We start from the raw sequence: 13,509 nt of genomic DNA, 5'->3' as shown, positions 1-13,509 counted from the left end.
CATATCTTTTCAATCATCTCTTTTTAAAATCAAATCTTTTTCAATCTTATCTTTTTAAATTTTGATTTCAATATTTTTTTAACTTCTTATCTTTTCAAAATTATTTTCAAATCTTTTTCAACTAATTACTATTTCTTATCTTTTTCAAAACCACCTAACCAATTTTCCACTCCCAATTTTCGAAAATCACTAACCACTTTTTCAAAAATCTTTTTACTTAACTAATTGTTTTCAATTCTAATTTTATTTTATTTCTTTTTCAAATTTTCGAATACTCCCTCTCTCTCATCTCTTTCTATTTATTTGCTAACACTTCTCTTCTACTTATAATTCAAACCCTCGCTCTCTCTCTGTGTTCGAATTCCTCTTATTCTCTCTCAAAAACAAAAGAGGTCGGACGCGTTGAAGGTCCACTTCACACCAAAGAGGTCGGACGCGTTGAAAGTCCATCTCACACCAAAGAGGTCGGACGAGTTGAAGGTCCACCTCACACCAAAGTGGTCGGGCAAGTTGAAGGTCCACCTCACACCAAAGAGGTCGGACAAAGTTGAAGGTCCACCTCACACCAAAGAGGTCGGACAAAGTTGAAAGTCCACCTCACACCAAAGTGGTCGGACAAGTTGAAGGTCCACCTCACACCAAAGTGGTCAGACGAGTTGAAGGTCCACCTCACACCAAAGAGGTCGGACAAAGTTGAAGGTCCATCTCACACAAAAGTGGTCGGACAAGTTGAAGGTCAACCTCACACCAAAGAGGTCGGACAAGTCGAACGTCTCACACCAAAGAGGTCGAACAAGTTGAATGTCAACCTCACACCCCTGAGAGACATGTTCATGGAGGATTCGCAGGAGGAAGGATCTCTAAATCATCTCGTAAAGGACACCTCAAAGAGGTATATTAAGGAAGGGAGAGAGGTTTGAATAGGACTACGGGGTGCAAACAAGCGTTCCGAGATTTTGAAAATTCTTGGGGCAACCACCCATTCTTACCCAACCAAAGGAAAGTGAAAAGCTCATATTATACCTCGTAGTGGGAAGTCTGGCAATAGCCTCATCACTAGTTAAAGAAGACAAAAGTGGGCAACAACCCGTCTACTTCATCATCAAGGCTCTACAAGGGGCCGAACTAAACTATCAAGAGATAGAGCAGTTTGCCTACGCCCTCATACTCACCTCTCGATGACTCCACCCATACTTTCAAGCTCACACTATCAGAGTTCGGACCAAGCAGCCCATAGAAGGCATCCTACAGAAAACAGACTTAGTAGGAAGAATTCTACAGTGGGCAGTCAAGTTATCCAAAATCGATCTTCGACATAAAGCTCAGACAGCCATCAAATCACAGTATTTGGCCGACTTTATTACAGAGTACACTGACACCCCGGGAACTCCTACAAAATGGAAACTCTACAAGGACGACTCTCCAAACAAAACCGGGAGTGGTGCAGGTGTAATTATAGAAAACGATTAGGGAAGCCAAATCAAGCTAAATAACCAAGCTGAATACGAGGCACTACTGGCTAGTTTAAGGCTAGCTAAGAAGATAGGAGCTTACCGTGTCCAGTGATTCACAAGTAGTCACCTCACAAATAGAAGAGAGCAACCAAGCTGAGGATCCCACCATGAAAAAATAGCCCGGACAATTCGGGGGACCCTGGACAAAACCAGAGAACAGCCCGGACAATTCGGGGGACCTTGGACAAAAACAAAAAATATCTCGGACAATTCGGGGAATATGAAGTCCGACACATACCTCGGGAGCAGAATGCCCGAGCTGATGTATTTTCAAAACTAGCCAACATCAAACCAGGAGGCAATAACAGAAGCCTCATCCAGGCTACATTACAAGACCACAACAAGGAAGGAAAACAAACCCTCTCCTCGGGGTCCGGTGACACCAACTCATTCTACGGAACCTCCTAAGTCGCATACAATACTCAGGGTCAGCCACAGTAACACGCATTAAAACTATGCAATTCAGTCAATCAGACATGCCGTCCGGGATCTTAGTAGACATCTCAACAATATTTTTTCAAGAAGACATAGGTCAACCATGGGGTTATTACCAAACAACTCGGACAAATAAGGAAACAACTCGGACAATAACAGCAAAACATCAAGGGTCAGACACAACAGTAAAAGGGAAACCCCAAGACTCACACGAAAGTCCAGGGGCAACCTTTGGAGGCAACAAGAGAGCAAAAACCCAAATACAAAGTCAAAGCTTTACATCAAAAGCATGTTAGCTTCTACATTGCCCCACTAGAGGAACTCATCAATGTAACATCACCTTGGTCGTTCGCAGAATGGGGACTCGACCTCCTCGGACCCCTTCCCCAAGGATCGGGACAAGTCATGTTCCTCATTGTAGGGGTGGATTACTTCACAAAATGGATTGAGGCAGAGCCCCTAGCTAATGCCACTGCTCAAAGAAGTCGGAAGTTCTTGTACAGAAACATTGTTACAAGGTGTGGGGTTCCTTACTCCATCACCACAGACAATGACACTTAATTCACAGACGCATGCTTTAGAAAGTTGGTAGCTGACTTGAAAATAAATCCCCAATTCACATCCGTAGAACACCCACAGGCTAATGGACAAACAGAAGCTGCCAATAAAGTCATACTAGCTGGGTTAAAATGGAGGCTACAGGACGGAAAGGGAGCTTGAGCTAAAGAGCTCCCACAAGTCCTATGGGTATATCGGACAACTCCACATTTCACCACAAAAGAATCACTTTTCCGATTGGCTTATGGAATGGAGGCAATGATACCGATAGAAGTCAAAGAAGGATCTCCCAAAACGATCCTCTACAACGAAAAAGCTCATCCTAAATGACATCGAAACAAGTCGACCAGGAGAGGAAAAGCTAGCAGCTAATTAGAAAGGACCCTGCCAAGTCACAGAAGTACTGGAGAAAGGTCACCACAAAGTGTCCGACCTCGAAGGACGAAAGCTACCAAGGTCATGGCATGCCTGCAAAAGGCGCCAGGCCGAGATCTAAAAGATTGCCCAACCTAGAAGGGTAAGCACTAACATGTACACACTCTTATTCATATCTTCATTTTATTGTTTAAAAGTTTGCAGATTCCCTAAAAAGTTTCCTACCAATACGTCCGAATACGACAGGTCGGTAAGGTGAAAACCAAATTCACCGCCCGATCACGACAAAGGTCGGCACGGTGAAAACCAACTTCACCGCCCGACCACGATGAAAACTGAATTCATCGTTTGATGTCGACAAAGGTCGACAAAGTGAAAACTAAATTCACTACTCAATCAAGACGCATTAATCTAAAGCATTCATCGTCCGATTATAAAGCAACAGATCGACAGAAAGTGAAGAACAGATTCACTGTACGATCTCGATAGGAATGATCATCCGACAAAGGTGAAAACGCGATTCACCTAAAGGACGATCAAACCAGGACAAAAACCACCATCTACGAATCGGCAAAGATGAACACAGAATAATGCAAGAAGTTATCGAAAGTGATCCCAAAAAGAACCTGACGAGGTCTTATGGATTGCTATATAATAACTTAAAAAGACTGGCCGACACTAAAAAGTCAGACCAAGTCAACCCAAGTTATCAGCAAATCCCTGGAAAGAGGTTGGCCAACCCTATTAAAGAGGAATTGCTATAACTTAAAAGAGATCGACCTAACAAAGTCGGTCTCCTACAAGACAAGTTATAAAAGTAATCCCTGAAAGAGACCTAACAAAGGTCCAAGAAAGAGGATTACAAAAATAACTTAGAAGAGATCGACCTAACGAAGTCAATCTCCTACAAAACAAGTTATAAAAGTAATCCCTGAAAGAGACCTGAACAAGGTCCAAGAAAGAGGATTACAGATATAACTTAGAAGAGCCCGACATGACAAAGTCGGCCCAAATGACAAAAGTTATAAAAGTAATCCCTGAAAGAGACTTGAACAAGGTCCAAGAAAGAGGATTACAAAAATAACTTAGGAGGACCCGACATGACAAAATCGGCCCAAACGACAAAAGAGTTATAAAAGTAATCCCTGAAAGAGACCTGAACAAGGTCCAAGAAAGAGGATTACAGAAATAACTCATGAGAGCCCCGACACGACGAAAGTCGGTGATGCATGGAAACTTGTCTCTCAACAAATTTTCCTTCGGCAAGTATACCGAATTGTCGTCAAGTAATAACTCACAAAAGAGTGAGGTCGAATCCCACAGAGATTAATGGATTAAGCAATCAATGGTTAATTGATTATCCTAGTTAGACGAATCATATTGGAGTGATAAGTAACAAGGAAATGTAAATGGCATAAAAGTAAAGAAAGCAATAAAGTGTAGAAAAGTAAAATGGCAAGAAAAGTAAATGTAAGAACTAAAAATAAAATGAACATTGGGATCAAGAGATGTTGCAATTCTCCGGATCAAGTTCATTCTCATCCCTTCCTCAATCAATGCATTCATTGATCTCCTTGGCAATCTTAAGTGATTGGATTCCAATTCCTTGGTAATCCAATCTCTCAAATCTTGATCAATAGCCAATTCCTTGGTCAATTGCTAATGAGAAGAGATGAAGTATGGTCACTGATTATACCACATGCATTCCCAAATCAAGTGTTGGTAGGATTATAGTCACATATCCATCCAAACCCAATTTGGTCCAGCATGAGAAAGCATTTCTAGCATGATCTCTTCATTCCTCTTCCAAGGTTCCGAAGAGATCCAATTATAGAGAGTTTCTTTTCCAAGACAACTAACCAATTGAATGAAGAATAAGAACTACAATTAATCCATTGAATCACAATAGAGCTGTCTAACCCGTTAGTTTATCATTGCTCTACCAAAATAGAAAAGAAAGAAAGTGCAGAAAAGTAAAGATGAAGATTAAAACTAAAATTTAAACTTCAAAATTCATAAATGAAAAGTACAAACTAGAATTAAACTACTACTAAGAAAAAGAAAAGAAAAGAAAAGAAAAGGAAAGGAAGAAGAGTGGTTGAGGGGAGGGGTCCGAAGACCCACTCCCCTTGGAGTGTGCCAATTCACAGAAGTTCGAATTGGTCTTCACTCTCTCCCCCTTCCTTCAATTCTCCCGTATCTAGATGACTTGAATGTAAAAGCTAAGGCCTTTATATAAGCTCTCCTAAATTACAAAATGAAATTAAAAGCAAATTACACTTAAATGAAAATTCCTATTCTAGATGCTTCTTGTGGCCTTGATTGGTTGACAATTGTGGGCTTGCTTGCTTGAGCTTTGAAGTGGACTTGAGAGAGAAGTGAGTTGAGTTGAGGTCCAGGTGCTAAAGTTAGTGCTAAAGTTAGCCACACTAACACTACAAGTTTGGCATTAGTGCTAAAGTTATTGTGGCTAATGTTGCACTTGCTGCCCAGTTGGTGTTTTTGGGGCTTAAAAGATGCCTCTTGTTTGTGCTCCAATTTCATGCCCACTATAGAGTATTATATATCGTTGGAAATCTCTGAATATCAGCTTTCTAACGCAACTAGAATCACCTCAATTGGACCTCTGTAGCTCAAGTTATGCTCCTTTGAAGTGGACATGGTCGCTGGCATAGTCGCTAGCGTTAATGGAAAACGTGAGTCCCGATAACGCTAGCGACTAGGGGCTTAATATTTCCAGATTCTGGAGCTCAAAATCAATGACCACCCCATACTATTATATATTGTTGGAAAGCTCTGGATGTCTTCTTTCCAACACTTTTGGAAGCGCATCATTTGGAGCTATACAACTCGACTTACACTTCTTGGAAGGTGAAGAGGTCAGTTGGCCTTAATACAGGTTGATACCATGTTCATCATTGCACTTTCGGGGTAGGTTTTCTCCCTCAAATTTAGTGTCAACCATGTAGTGCCATATATGTTTGGAAAACTCTGGAATCCTATTTTCCAATGCCACTGAAATCACCTCATTTGAAGCTTTGTGGCTCAAGTTATGCGTGTTTGAAGAAGGCATGGTCAGGCTGCCTGGTGGGACTTTTGCCCACGTTAACTAAGTTAACGTGGGAGTTAACGTGGCTCATAGTAGCTTGTGTGGGCTCATTCCAACGTTAGTGACAATGTTGGGTGTCACTAACGTTGGCGATCACCTCCCTTCTTCACGTTAGCTTCCACGTTAACTAGGTTAACGTGAGAGTTAACGTGGCTTATTGGGGCTTGTGTGGGTTCCTTCCAACGTTAGTGACAATGTTTGGTGCCACTAACGTTGTCGACCACCTTGTTTCTTCACGTTAGCTTCCACGTTAACTAGGTTAACGTGGGAGTTAACATGGCTTATTGTGACTTGGCCAACGTTAGTGATAAAGATGAATGTCACTAACGTTGGCTTCCCCTTTACTTCTTAACGTTAGAGGCCACGTTAACCAAGTTAACGTGGCAACAAACGTGGCCACTTATGAGCTTGGTCCAACGTTAGTGATAATGTTAAGTGTCACTAACGTTGGCTCTATTTCCTTTCTTCAAAGTTAATGCCACTAACGTTCCAACTTTCCTTCCATCCACGTTAGTGCCCACGTTAGTGTAACTAACGTAGCCACTAACGTGGCTTCTTCTCTTCTTCTTTTGGCCTGAAATCAATCAAACAAAGTGCATCAAAGTCTTGCTCTTAATCATGGGATCATGCATCATCCAATTTATCATATAATTCATGCAAAATTCTCATGAAATCATGTAAAGTGCACAATGTATGCTTGAATCAAGATGTAAGTGAATATCTACCCAAAACTCGCTTATTTCCTAAGAAAATGCATGAAACTACCTTAAAAACAGTAAAGAAAAGGTCAGTGAAACTGGCCAAAATGCCCTGGCATCAGTCGGCCTACAACACAAAAGTTATAAAAGTAATCCCTGAAATAGACCTGAACAAGGTCCAAGAAAGAGGATTACAGAAATAACTTGGAAAGCTACAGATTGGACAGACAAGAAGAAGTCGGACCAACGAAAGCTACAGCTTGGACCAACAAGAAGAAGTTGGACCAAACGAAAGCCACAGATTGGACCGATAAAAAGAAGTGGGACCAATGAAAGCTACAGCTTGGACCGACAAGAAAAAGTCGGACCAACGAAAAACGTGCGCTAAAACGGACATAGCTCCGCCCAAAAAGCCACGGCTCCACGACAAGGCTATCAAAATTGTTCAGAATGACTAAAAAGTGTTCTACGAAAACACTAAAAGGTTGTCGGACAAATTAGCCCCAAGGACCACCTCGACCAAGCAGAAAGTGGACAAAATCAGAAGTGATCAAAAGAGGTCGGACAACAAAGTGCCGACACTCTACAAAGATCCACAAAAACGGACAAAGACATCTCGCAAATGGCCAGAGGAAGGCCAGGAATGTTTTGCTAAAAGGTACGAAGTCTTGAAAAAAGACACTACTTAAAAAGCGAAAAGCACAGCCTCAAAGACAGTGCAAAAAAGTCATCCAAACAAACTATAAAAAGGTTCCCCATCGGAACACTACCTAAAAAGTTGTTGGATTATGACTAAAAAGCCCGAACAGCAAAGACAAACAAGTCGGAAGAAGGCCGAAAAGTCCCCTCAAGAAAGTAAAAGGGGCAATACCAGACTCGCACAAGGAGAAACTAGTCAAAGATCGACCAAAGTCAGGATGCTTGAGCACGACTTCGGGTAAGGCGGGGGACTGCAAATCCTTTTTCCCCAGTTCAAATCCGGGTGTCGCCTGATCGACAAGAGAATTGAATTTTGACCTTTTAATTAAAAAAATGAGAGGAAAAATGAATTTATCTGTAATGTTTTCCGACTCTACTAGAAATCTGATCAAAACTTGTTTGATGTTCTAATAGAATTTATTGAATTGTTTCGTGTTAATATAATAGTTTTAGTGCAGAATCGAATCCCCCTTTGACCGCAGGATTTGAAAAAGGAATTGATCGCGATTTTGAACCTGTTCTCAGTTCTTAACTGAATTCTTGCATATCTGTGATACTGTTAAGACCAATGGGGTTGATCCCGAGGTCTACAGACTTATGCTTTTCCCCTTTGCTGTGAGAGACAGAGCTAGAATATGGTTGGACTCACAACCTAAAGAAAGCCTGAACTCTTGGGAAAAGTTGGTCAATGCCTTCTTGACCAAATTCTTTCCACCTCAAAAGATGAGTAAGCTCAGAGTAGACATCCAAACCTTCAGACAGAAGGAAGCTGAATCCCTCTATAAAGCTTGGAAAAGATACAAGCAATTAACCAAAAGGTGTCCTTCTAACATGTTTCCAAAATGGAGCATCATATGTATATTCTATGATGGTCTGTCTGAAATGTCAAAGATGTCATTGGACCATTCTGCAGGTGGATCCCTTCATCTAAAAACACCTGTAGAAGCCCAGAAACTCATTGAGATAGTTGCAAATAACCAGTACATGTACACTTCTAAAAGAAATCCTGTGAACAATGGGATGACTTAGAAGAGAAGAGTTCTTGAGATTGATACTCTGAATGCCATATTGGCTCAGAACAAAATATTGACTCAGCAAGTCAATCTGATTTCTCAGAATCTGACTGGATTGCAAGCTGCATCCGGCAGTGCTAAAGACGCCTCCTCTGAAGGAGAAGCTTATGACCCTGAGAATCCTACAATGGAAGAAGTGAATTACATGGGAGAACCCTATGGAAACACCTATAATCCTTCGTGGAGGAATCATCCAAATTTCTCATGGAAGGATCAACAGAAGCCTCAACAAGGCTTCAACAACAATAATGGTGGGAGAAATAGGTTTGGCAACAGTAAACCTTTTCCATCATCTTCTCAGCAACAGACAGAAAATTCTAAGCAGAGCCTCTCTGGCTTAGCAAATATAGTCTCTGATCTATCTAAGGCCACTCTCAGTTTCATGAATAAAACAAGGTCTTCCATCAGAAATTTGGAGGCACAAGTGGGTCAGTTGAGTAAAAGAGTTACTAAAACTCCTCCTAGTATTCTCCCAAGCAATACAAAAGAGAATCCAAAAAGAGAGTGCAAGGCCATAACCATACCTGGCGTGGCCAAACTTGAAAAACAGGAAGAGGCAGTGGTTCCCAATGAGGAAGACCTCAATGGATGTCCACTGACCACTAGAGAGTTCCCTCATGAGGAACCAAATGAATCTGAGGCTCATGCAGAGACTATAGAGATTCCACTGAATTTCTTATTACCATTCATGAGCTCTGACGAATATTTTTCTTTTGAAGAAGATAAAGTCATTGCTGAAGAGTAAGTTGCTCAGTATTTAGGAGCAATCATGAAGTTGAATACCAAGTTATTTGGTAATGAGACTTGGGAGGATGAACCTCCATTGCTCATTAATAAACTAAACGCCTTGGTTCGGCACAAGATACCTCATAAGAAATCGGATCCCGAAAGGTTCTTAATACCTTGCACCATTGGCACTATGACCTTTGAGAAGGCTCTGTGTGACCTGGGGTTAGGCATCAACCTCATGCCACTTTCTGTAGTGGAGAAACTAGGAATCTTTGAGGTACAAGCTACAAGAATCTCATTGGAGATGGCAGACAGATCGATGAAAAAGGCTTATGGACTTGTAGAGGATGTCTTAGTGAAGGTTGAAGGCCTTTACATCCCTGCTGACTTCATAATCCTAGACACTGGGAAGGATGAAAATGAATCCATCATTCTTGAAAGACCCTTCCTAGTCACATCAAAGGCTGTAATTGATGTGGACAGAGGAGAGTTAGTCCTTCAGTTGAATGAGGACTACCTTTTGTTTAAGGCTCAAGGATCTTCCTCTGGAAACATAGAGAAGAAGCATGAAAGGCTTCATCCAATTCTTTCCATACAGAGTCAAGTAGAGCCCCCCCACTCAAACTCTAAGTTTGGTGTTGGGAGACCACAATCATGCTCTGAATATTTGTGAAGCTCCAAAAAAGCTCACTGTCAAGCTATTGACATTAAAGAAGCACTTATTGGGAGGCAACTCAATTTTATTTATTTATCTGTGTTAGTTTATGTTTTCTTTAGGATGATGATCATGTGGAGTCACAAAAATAACTGCAAAAATTAAAGCAAAATCAAAAACAACATCAAAAATAGCACACCCTGGAGGACGAGCTTACTGGCGTTTAAACGCCAGTAAGGATACCAAGATGGGCATTTAACGCCCAGCTTGGCACCATGCTGGGGGCTAAATGCCAGAACTGGCAGGCAAACTGGCGTTTAAATGCCAGTAAGGGTAGAAAAATAGGCGTTTAAATGCCCAGCCTGGCACCATTCTGGGCGTTAAACGCCAGAACTGGCAAGCAGATTGGCGTTTAACGCCAGAAAAGGGTAGCAGCCTGGCATTTAAACGCCAGGAATGGCACACAGAGGGCATTTAATGCCAAGGAGATGCAGGGATGAAAAATCCTTGACACCTCACGATCTGTGGACCCTATAGAATCCTTACCTACCCCACCTCACTCTCTCTCCTCTGCACACCTCTCTATAACACTCTACCCAAAACACCACTCACCAATCAAATCTTACCCTCTTCTCCATATTCTCTTTACCACTCACATCCATCCCCTAATTCCCAAAAACCCATCATAAAGCCCCACCTACCTCACCATTCAAATTCAAACCATTTCCCTCCCAAACCCATCCAACTTCACACGAACCCACCTCTCCTCTTACCCTATATATACCCCCCACTTACTCCTCCACTTTCACACATCACAAACACTTCTTTCCCCCTTGGCCGAAACCCTCTCACGCCTCTATCTCCTACTTCTCTTCTTCTACTACTCTCTTCTTTCTTCTTTTGCTCGAGGACGAACAAATCTCTTAAGTTTGGTGTGGGAAAAAGCCTTGCTTTTTAATTTTAAATAACCATTAATGGCACCTAAGGCCGGAGAAACCTCTAGAAAGAGGAAAGGTAAGGTAATTGCTTCCACCTCCAAGTAATAGGAGATGGAGAGGTTCATCTCAAAGGTCCATCAAGACCACTTCTATGAAGTTGTAGCCAAGAAAAAGGTGATTCTCGAGGCCCCCTTCAAGCTCAAAAAGGGTGAATATCCAGATCCGACAAGAGATTTGGAGAAGAGGTTAGGAAGCTCTCACCAACCCTATCCAACAAGTAGAATCTTAATGGTTCAAGAGTTCTATGCTAATGCATGGATCACTAAGAACCATGAACAAAGTGTGAACCTGAACCCAAAGAATTGGCTCACAATGGTTCGGGGAAAGTACTTAGATTTCAATCCAAAAAATGTGATGTTGGCATTCAACTTGCCAATGATGCAAGGAGATCTTCATCCTTTCACAAGAAGGGTCAACTTTGATTAAAGGTTGGACCAAGTCCTCATGGACATCTGTGTAGAAGGAGCCCAATGGAAGAGAGACTCCAAAGGCAAGCCGGTTCAGCTGAGAAGGCTTGACCTCAAACCCATGGCTAGAGGATGGTTGGAGTTCATCCAACGCTCTATCATTCCTACTAGCAACCGATCCGAAGTAACTATGGATCAGGCTATCATGATCCATAGTATCATGATTGGAGAGGAAGTAGAAGTTTATGAGATCATACCTCTAGAACTATACAAGGTGGCTGACAAGCCCTCCACTTTGGCAAGGTTAGCATTTTCTCATCTCATCTGTCACCTATGCAATTTAGCTGGAATTGTCATAGAGAAAGACATCCTCATTGAAGAGGACAAACCCATCACTAAAAAGAGGATGGAGCAAATAAGAGAGGACCAAAGAGCCATGAGGGAGGAGCAACAAAGGCAAGGAAGAGACATTGAGGAGCTTCAGCACTCCATAGGATCTTCAAGAGGAAAAACTAGCCGTCATCACTAAGGTGGACCCGTTCTTTAATTACCTTGTTATTTGTTTTTCTGTTTTTTTTTTTGTTCCTTATGCTTTATGTTTTGTCTATGTTTGTGTCTTTATTACATGATCATTGGTGTCTAGTGTCTATGCCTTGAAGTTATGAATGTCCCAAAAATCCTTCACCTTTCTTAAATGAAAAATGTTTCTAATTGCAAAAGCACAAGAAGTACATGAATTTCGAATTCTATCTTGAAATTAGTTTAATTATTTTGATGCGGTGCCAATACTTTTTGTTTTCTGAATGAATGCTTGAACAATGCATTTTTTTTATAGTGAAGTTTATGAATGTTAAAATTGTTGGCTCTTGAAAGAATAATGAAAAAAGAGAAATGTTATTGATAATCTGAAAAATCATAAGTTTGATTCTTGAAGCAAGAAAAAGCAGTGAAAAAGAAAAAGCTTGCGGAAAAAAATGGCAAAAAAAATAAAGAAAAAGAAAGAAAAAAAAGAAAAGTAAGCAGAAAAAGCCAATAGCCCTTTAAACCAAAAGGCAAGGGTAAAAAGGATCAAAGACTTTGAGCATTAATGGATAGGAGGGCCCAAAGGAATAAAATCATGGCCTAAGCGGCTAAATCAAGCTATCCCTAATCATGTGCTTGTGTCATGAAGGTCCAAGTGAAAAGCTTGGGACAAAGTGGTTAAAGTCGTGATCTAAAGGAAAAGAGTGTGCTTAAGAACTCTGGACACCTCTAACTGGGGACTCTAGCAAAGCTAAGTCACAATCTGAAAAGGTTCACCCAGTTATGTGTCTGTAGCATTTATGTATCCGGTGGTAATACTGGAAATCAAGATGCTTAGGGTCACGGCCAAGACTCATAAGTAGCTGTGTTCAAGAATCAACATACTGAACTAGGAGAATTAATAACACTATCTTAATTCTGAGTTCCTATAGATGCCAATCATTCTGAATTTCAAAGGATAAGGTGAGATGCCAAAACTGTTCAGAAGTAAAAAGCTACAAGTCCCACTCATCTAATTAAAACTAAGCTTCATTGACATTTTGGGATTTATTGTATATTCTCTTTTTTTATCCTACTTTGTTTTCAGTTGCTTGGGGACAAGCAACAATTTAAGTTTGGTGTTGTGATGAGCGGATAATTTATACGCTTTTTGGCATTGTTTTTAGGTAGTTTCTAGTATGTTTTAGTCGCTTTTTGTATATTTTTATTAGTTTTTAAGAAAAATTCACATTTCTAGACTTTACTATGAGTTTGTGTGTTTTTCTGTGATTTCAGGTATTTTTTGGCTGAAATTGAGGGACCTAAGCAAAAATCTTATTCAAAGGCTGAGAAAGGACTGCAGATGCTGTTGGATTCTAACCTCCCTGCACTCAAAGTAGATTTTCTAGAGATACAGAAGCCCAATTGGAGCTCTCTTAATTGCGTTGGAAAGTAGGCATCTTGGGCTTTCCAGCAATGTATAATAGTTCATACTTTGCCTGAGATTTGATGGCCCAAACTGGCATCCAAACGCCCACCAGAGACCCTTTTTTGGCGTAAAATGTCGGAATTGGCACCAAAGCTGGAGTTAAACTCCAAGGATAGCCCATGCACGTGAAAGCTTCAAGTCTCAGCCCAAACACATAACAAGTGGGCCCCGAAAGTGGATTTCTGCACTATCTACTCATTTTCTGTAAACCTAGTTTACTAGTTTAGTATAAATAGCACTTTTTACTATTGTATTCAGAGTCTTTGACC

The sequence above is a fragment of the Arachis duranensis genome, chromosome 9, assembly GCF_000817695.3.
Source record: "Arachis duranensis cultivar V14167 chromosome 9, aradu.V14167.gnm2.J7QH, whole genome shotgun sequence".
Taxonomy (NCBI): Eukaryota; Viridiplantae; Streptophyta; class Magnoliopsida; order Fabales; family Fabaceae; genus Arachis; species Arachis duranensis.
The sequence above is the reverse complement of the archived record's forward strand: the minus strand, read 5'-3'. Positions refer to the sequence as shown.